The 7,894-nt window shown below is 42.7% G+C and overlaps 1 long non-coding RNA gene across 1 annotated transcript; it reads left to right on the top strand.

Moving 5' to 3' along the window:
* Nucleotides 1-3,395: 3,395 nt before the first annotated feature.
* On the top strand, nucleotides 3,396-4,763 carry LOC131508699 (uncharacterized). The gene is made up of 2 exons (XR_009260119.1): nucleotides 3,396-3,471; nucleotides 4,240-4,763. It is a non-coding gene; the product is annotated as an uncharacterized LOC131508699 (long non-coding RNA).
* Nucleotides 4,764-7,894: the final 3,131 nt, after the last annotated feature.

Genomic DNA, 7,894 nt, shown 5'->3' with positions numbered 1-7,894 from the left:
AAGTTTAGTTTTACATGTTAATAATTTTTTTGTCCCACACCGTCTCCTCCAATTCTAATAATCCATCCAAAATAATGTTTGGACTCTGCTCAGTTTTCATAGCAGGAGACTGATTATTTCACTAGCTAAGGCAATAGGACCTAAAACATGAATAATGTGCGCCTGGGTGCCTCAGTTGGTTAAGTGTCTGACTTTGGCGCAGGTCATGATCTCGCGGTTTGTGGGTTTGAGCCCCGCGTCGGGCTCTGTGCTGACAGTTCAGAGCCTGGAGCCTGTTTTGGATTCTGTGTCTCCTCCTCTCTCTGCCCCTCCCATGCTCATGCTCTGTCTCTCTCTCTCTCTTAATAATAAATAAACGTTAAAAAAATTAAAAAAAAAAAATCTTCCCAAAGCCCTTAGCAGATTTGGCCTCCTGTTTGAGTGCTCAGAATGGTATCATAGGTCCCCAGCTAAACAAAGCACTCACTGGAGAGAGAAATGATTGGCTTCTTTCTCAGATTGGATAGCCCAGGGCCAGTAACATTAGCATCACATGGGACTTGTTAGCAATGCATATTCTCGGCCCCCACTCAGACCTGCTGGGTCAGAAACTCTGGGGGCAGGCCCAGCAAACTGTTCCACAAGCCCTGGAGGTGAAGCTGAGGACAGATCAAGATTGAGAATCTCTGGCTGAGACTGGTTGCTGTTCACCTGGGGTCCTGGGGAGACACACAGCTTTCCCCAAACGCATAGGCGCAAAACAGGATTTGGTTTACACAGAAGGAATGAGCAGTGATTGATGGGTAAGCAACCCACGTGGGAGGCCTCAATATTTGATTTTATGTTTGGGATGCAACACAGTAGTCCATTTTACAAGCAGGCTTTTAGAGGTTTTTCTTTCTAGCGTGATGGTGAGAGACATTTTAAGCACCGAGCCATTATTAAACTGTGTGGTCAAATGCCTCTCAGAACGGTACCTCACTTATTTGGGAGCTCCATTTAACTTTTTAAAACCTTCCGATATTATTAGTTTTGCTTAAAAGAAGTCTTCTAATAAAAGTGCTCATTTTGTAATGGAAGCAATTAGCTAAAGGCTAAACCCTTGGATGACTTTTACTTGTTGACGGTGAACTAAAGAGAATTGCAACAGTTTCACTGGAGTTTAGTTTTAAGATACCTTAATGAAGAATAATTTCCGGGGTTATAATTAGCTATCTGTAATATGGACAGTTGTATTTCTCCTGTGGGAAGCAGGGTTCCTCTGTACACGTAAAAGCCGTTCAGTCTATGTTGAAGTTTTTATTGGGATGTTTTCAGATGGCAGGTGTCGTAATGGAAACAGATTTATCACAGCCAGTGACTGGAGCTCTCACTGAGCCTAAGCATTGCTCACTGCATACCCTCTTTGACTATTTCAACGAATTAGAAGAAATCGTTTGGAATCCTGTGATGTTGCCACAGCAACATTCATCATTATAAAAAAAAAAAAATGGCACGGGGACAAAAGGAGTAAGACACTCACCAGATCCCCAGATGTGTATCCCTTGACCCAGGCTGTACGAAGCCTGCCGTATAGTGGGAAATTTTAAGGCAGAGCAGAGGAGGAAGGCGAACCCTCTCTGTTGATTAACTTTTCCTTCCCCTCTCCTCCAGGACCTCTGACTTCTATTACTGCCTCTGTACTTTGTCTAGTGTTGCATATCAAATACCACAAACTGAGGGGCTTCGGGCAGCATACATTTGTTGCCTCACACAGTTTCCAGGTGTCAGGAGGCCAGACACAGATTAATGGGGTGCTAGGCCCAGAGTCCTTCCAGGTTGAAATCAAGGTGTCACGGGGGGTTCATTCTGATCTGAGGCTCAGGGTCCTTCTCCAGGCTCCTAGGTTGTTGGCAGAAATCACTTCACTGCAGTTGTGGGACTGAGGACTCCTCCTTCCTGCTGGCCGTGAGCTGAGGTTCATTCTCAGCTCCTAGAGGCCTGCCACCGTTCTCAGCCATGTGACCCTCTCACAGACCCTCTCTACAACATGGCAGTCGCTCCCTCAGAACCAGGAGGAGAATCTCATTCTTAGGCTTCAAAGTAAGAGCCCGGTCCCGTTTGAGGGCTCATCTTATTACGTCAGACCACCCAGGATAATCTCCCACTTGATGAACTCAAAGTCAACTGATGGGCGACCTTTATTATGTCTGTAAGAATGCCTTCATCTTTGCCCTGGAAGGTAACCTAATTATGGAGGTGATGTCCATTCATATTCATGAGTCCTGCCCACACTCAAGGAGGGGGGATTGTATGGGCTGTGTCCACCAGTCCTGGGAACCTTATCTGCCTTCTCAGAATTTTGCCTCCCCTTCCCTTCCCTCCCATCTCATCCTTTCGGTGCTTGTTAGGGGTGTACGTGCATGTGGATGTATACATGCACCTCTGTAGTAACAGTGGTAAAACCCACGGAAAAAAAAACAATAACAGAATTTCTAAACACGTGAGAAAAACAATTCACAATTTTTCTCTGACAATTTACCGCTTCTGAAAATGTAGTGATAATTGCTGCTCTGAAGGTTGCTGAGTTCATTCAGCCTCTTTTAAAATAATCTCTGTGGCAGCAAATCATGAAGGATCACATTGTCTTAGGTTTGACAGGTGACACTAACATAAACTGGGAAAGCCGTGTTAAGTTCTAGATGCTAGGCAGAGCATGGAACAAGCCTACTGCAATTCAGTGCTCCTGCCTGAAGTGTGTTCTTGGGGTCCTGTCGAACAAAGATCCCAGGACTTTTCTAGATGTTGGTGTTCCAGTCTGGCTCAAGCTGTAGTGGGGGATTCAGCTCGTCTATAAAATAGGAGAGTCCCAATAGATGTTGTTTAAGTCCTCTTGAGCACCAGTGAAATCACCTGCCCCATTTCCTATTATAAGTCCTAAACAGATGTCAAAATCTCTTTTTAGAGGGGTGCTGTTCATCCAGATCCATGGGGAGAAATTAAACCACTTGGCCATTCACTTCTTTGTGTTTGTAAAATAATTGCTGAGATAAAGACAGAACATAGATCTTGAATTTTCAAAACCTATTTTTGGAACTGCTGAGAGTTTGTCCATGAAAAAAAATCGTAAGGTTCAGCTGGCTATCAAAAAGAAGGAAAGTTTCATGATAGGCTGTACATGCACTTTTACATGCACTGAATTAATAACTTGTCAGCAGCATGTCCTATAGGTGATGAAACTAGTAAGTAAAAATAGTACAAAGTGTCTTAGGTTGTTGCTCCAAAACCTCCTTTTGGGGACTTGTGCTTGGTTTGGGTCATTAAATAATCTGACACAGACAATGTGCTGGTTCTGTGATATGATACTTTCAATGAAATGGTATTGAAATGCCACGGGTATGCACCTGAGTCCCCTTTTTTTCTTTATGGAATTTCACAGGAGTGACCATGGTCAACTTCCAGTATCTGTGAATGTGACCTTATTTGTAAATGGGGTCTCTGCAAGCAGTCCGGGTAAGATGAAGTCAGTAAAGTGGGTCCCGATCCTATATGACTGTGTCCTTATAAAGGGGGGGGGGGATTTGGACACAGAGACAGACACACATATAGGGAAGGTGACCTGAAGACCCAGGAGAACACCCTCTATAAGTCAAGAATGGCTTACGCCGCCAGAAGCTAGGGGAGAAGCTTAGGACGCACTCTCCCTCATCGCCCTCAGAAAGAGCCCAGGCTGCTCACACATTGATCCCAGCCTTTTAGGCTCCAGAGCTGTGAAACAATACATTTCTGCTGTTAAAATTGTCCAGTCTGTAGGACTTTGTTATGGCAGCCCCAGGAAACTGGTACATGTGGGTTCTTGGAATTTTTTAATTCTTTGCACTTGTGGTTCCCCACAATTGTTACATTAATCTTGTATGGTGTGATTACAATGTTTGATTTGAATACTGTTTCCTTTTGCAGATTTTTAAGTGGTTCTTAATCATTCCTCCTTGTTATATATGGAGTTCTATGTGATCCAAGAACTGCCCAAGCTTCTGCTCCTAAGAGTTCACTTACTGTTGCTTTTAAGATACCACTTACCATGATTTGAGAGTTTTGCACACAGAGGATTTTCTCCTTCTCTGGGCATTTATTGTTGTTAGGAGCATCATTTCCTTCTGTTTATCAGCACACACCCTGAAAACAAGTCGAACTGTGCTGGAAAATTTCCTTTCATATACAATTACTTTGAAGATGTTTGGAGAGAGAATATAAACATGCATTTTTTTTTTTTTTTTTTAGATGAATCCATAGGGGATGGTATCTGGTGGTTTTCCATGGAGAGGAAGGCCTGAGAGATTGACCTCACCCAGCATGATGCCAGGCCTGAAGAAATAACATTTTTATTGTAGGGTGTTTCTAAAAAAGGGAACTTTCAACCACACAGCATGAGCTCTGTAATACCGGTCTGCTGTGGCACGCAGAGTGACTCTGGAAAGTAAATTTTTTACTCTTGGAATAATTGTAGACCATCTGCTGGGGCGATCTTTAGAGAGCACCTAATTGTGACTTGCCAGTACGTGTCACACTGTAAGACGCTACATGTACTCCACGTTGACACAAATGGACAACCGTGCGCATAATGAGGAAAAATTGCAACACACTGGCAGTAATGACATCAGAGTGGGAATTTTTATTCTTCCTCCGTTTTCTAACTTATCCAATACATACTCTAGTCAAGTTGGAAATAGTACATACTTAAAGACTTTAAATTAAAGAAACGTAAAAGAATGTAAATACCCAATAAACATCAGCCCAGTGTGTAATTTACGTAGTGTTTTCCCTTTTTATTTATTTATTTATTTATTTTTTTAATTTTTTATTTTTTTTTCCTTTTTTCAACGTTTTTTTTTTATTTATTTTTGGGACAGAGAGAGACAGAGCATGAACGGGGGAGGGGCAGAGAGAGAGGGAGACACAGAATCGGAAACAGGCTCCAGGCTCCGCGCCATCAGCCCAGAGTCCGACGCGGGGCTCGAACTCACGGACCGTGAGATCGTGACCTGGCTGAAGTCGGATGCTTAACCAACTGCGCCACCCAGGCGCCCCTCCCTTTTTAAAAGCTTGACTGATCAGTCATGTGTGGGACTTGACCAACCCAAAATCCTAACCCATCACGCCTCTGGGGGGGTCAGCCAGCTTTGCAGGGGACAAGGGACTGTCAGGCCTGGTGTAAACTGAGCCAAGACCACACAAGGAGATGCCTGGTTTTACTGCTGATCTATGCACTGCATTGTCTGGGTTCAAAATGGACTTAGGACAAACTGAGTTTTCTATACCATACCGGTCGTGTGTTGCAAGAGACATTTAAGATTAGCATAACTTTAAAATTCAGAAGTACTCTTCTTAGGCACACGATCCCTCAAAATAGCTTAAGAATTTATATTTTAACAATTTTCTCACAAAATTAGTTATCTTGATTGAAGCTACTGGGACAGATGGATGTAGTTTCGGTAATCAAGACCGAGGAGAAGGAAACCGTGTTTCGTCGTCGTCATTGTTGTTATTTTGCAGCTGTGTGTGTGTGTGTGTGTGTGTGTTAATATGAAGCTGTAAGCAGAAATCTCTTAGACTCACAATAATGAGAAAGAAACTAATAATCAGGGGGTTCTTGTGAACATCCTATTTGTTTTCTCATTTTTTTCTCTCTTGCTTTCAGTTCAAACCTCTGACAATTGCAAACACCTTTATATGAAAACGAGGGTTTTATGCTCGTGTTGTATGTGCATGTGTGTGTGTGTGTGTGGGAGGGGGGGGATGAGTGGGTGGTGGTCTGTTATATTACATTAACATTTTCCCATAATGTCCAAAAAGGAAGGTATCAGAGTAATTTAACACTATCATTATTTGGCCAAATTAATTGTAATCATTTTTGAAGGATTCCTCTTAAAACCAGGTGGGAGAAGGGGTTGGGAAAGTGAGGGGCACGGGTGATATTGTGACGATTCTTTACTGAGTGCCTGCAGTATGCAGGAAACCCGGCTGCCGGGTTTTATATGTTACCTCATCTGCTCTCACAGCAATGCTCCAGGGTGGATTTTACTGTCTCTGCATCACTGGTCCGGAAATTGAGAGTAGACACTTGTGTTCCCTTTCAAAATCTATCAGTTGGGGCAACACCAGTTGCTGTAAGAAACAATCCCTAAGATTTCAGAGACTTAACATACTGGAAGTAGGTTTCTCATTGTCCAATGAATCAACATTGGTGCTCCTGGTCAGTTATCTTCTTGCTGGGATTCGGGGACCCGGATTTATTTCATCTTGTGGCCCAATCATCCCCTACAGACTCAGAGTCTTGTGAGTTTATCTGGCATAGAGGGGAAGAGGGTGCCAAAGGCAGAAGTGCTTCTTAGACATGCTTGTCTAAGAGCAACGTGTAGAACGTGGGTTCATATTCCATAGACAAGAGCAACTTCTTTACGCAAAATGGCCATCGGGGTGTAAGGGGAACTGGGATTCACAGTTCCAGTTGTAGGGACATGGTGGTGGCAACTTCTCGATGTCTGTGGGGAGGCATACATTTTGGTAGATTGAAAATTATCTCTACCTCCCTAGTTCATCACTATGACATTACCCACAACATCTGTGTTTTTCATATCACTGTATTTTCATTAAAAAGCTTTACATGAAATGACTATTAGGGAAAAGGGTGAAATGTCAATGCAGTGATTCCTCACCGTGATAACAGAATGATGTTAATTAAATTATCTTGTGTTTTCATATCAGTGTGAGGTAAAAGAATAAATGAAAGATGAATAGCAAGCCAACAACTACTCTACAGGGAAAGTAGACACAATTCAGGGGTATGTCTGTGTAGAATAACTGTAATTTTTACTGGATAGTTAGATATGTCTTCTAGGGTTTCTCATTGTGTTTACTAAAATTTGCTTCTGTAAAGGAGAGATTTCAAGACTACCAGAAATACAACTCTGAAGTTTTCGTTTCACGACAGCAAAGTGGTTTTTGATGTCTCCCTCTAGAAAAGAGGGGTCGTTGGGTTCACCTGGGTTGTGGTTCATGGCAGTGCAAGTGGGATCTGACACAGAACCCACGGTAGTCATTCCCTCCCACATGACTTTGAGATTAGGTTGTCTTAAATTTTGTGAGATATGAGCATTTTGATTGAGGGTCATTTTCAGTACTTCGGTTTCACTCAAATTTTAACCAAAACTCAAGGGCATAGCATCGTCAGATGAGTTAGTACTAAAGGAGGTATTAGAAGGTCTTGCTTTACTTTATGATTTTCCAGATAGATTAACAGCCTCAAAACCTTTCTCATAGCTCTGGACTAGAATTAAAATTCAGGTCTCCTGTGTCTCTGCTCATCATACACATGACCAGTTCCCTTCCTTTTACATTTACCCAGTTCAACAGAAGTATCGAGTGTTTTCTGGGTACCAGGCACTGTGCTAAGTTCTAGGGATGTAGTGGAGTCCAAGGTAGACGACGCCCTCTTCCACACTTCCTGAGACATTAACTCTGGACCCTGGCAGCCAAGGCTCACTTATTTTGGACAATGAATAGAATTGTGGCAATTCTTGCTTGGATCCTTGCTGTCAAATTACCACATTTCCTACTGTCTTTGTGGAACTCAAGATGAGTTCCAATCTGGTACCATTTGGCATCCTTGTCTGATCTGATATATGTTAGAAGTTCTGTGAAAATACATCGATACATTTGTTCAATATGAATCCACCATCATTTTATTGACTACCACCAAACCCTTTTCTAGAAACTCATATTTCAAGGCACAGTTTTGATTTCTAACTGGTGTCTCAGACTCTAAAGAGGGGTAGCGGCACTGGACTGGCTGAGTGATATACGGAGAAGTTTATACAATTGGTCAGTGGCGATCTGCCATGAAGGTGGGAGATAGGGCAGTCTTTACTTCCCAAAG

This window comes from Neofelis nebulosa, chromosome 1 (assembly GCF_028018385.1).
Source record: "Neofelis nebulosa isolate mNeoNeb1 chromosome 1, mNeoNeb1.pri, whole genome shotgun sequence".
NCBI lineage: Eukaryota > Metazoa > Chordata > Mammalia > Carnivora > Felidae > Neofelis > Neofelis nebulosa.
Note: the sequence above shows the minus strand (reverse complement) of the source record. Positions and strands in the feature narration are given on the sequence as shown.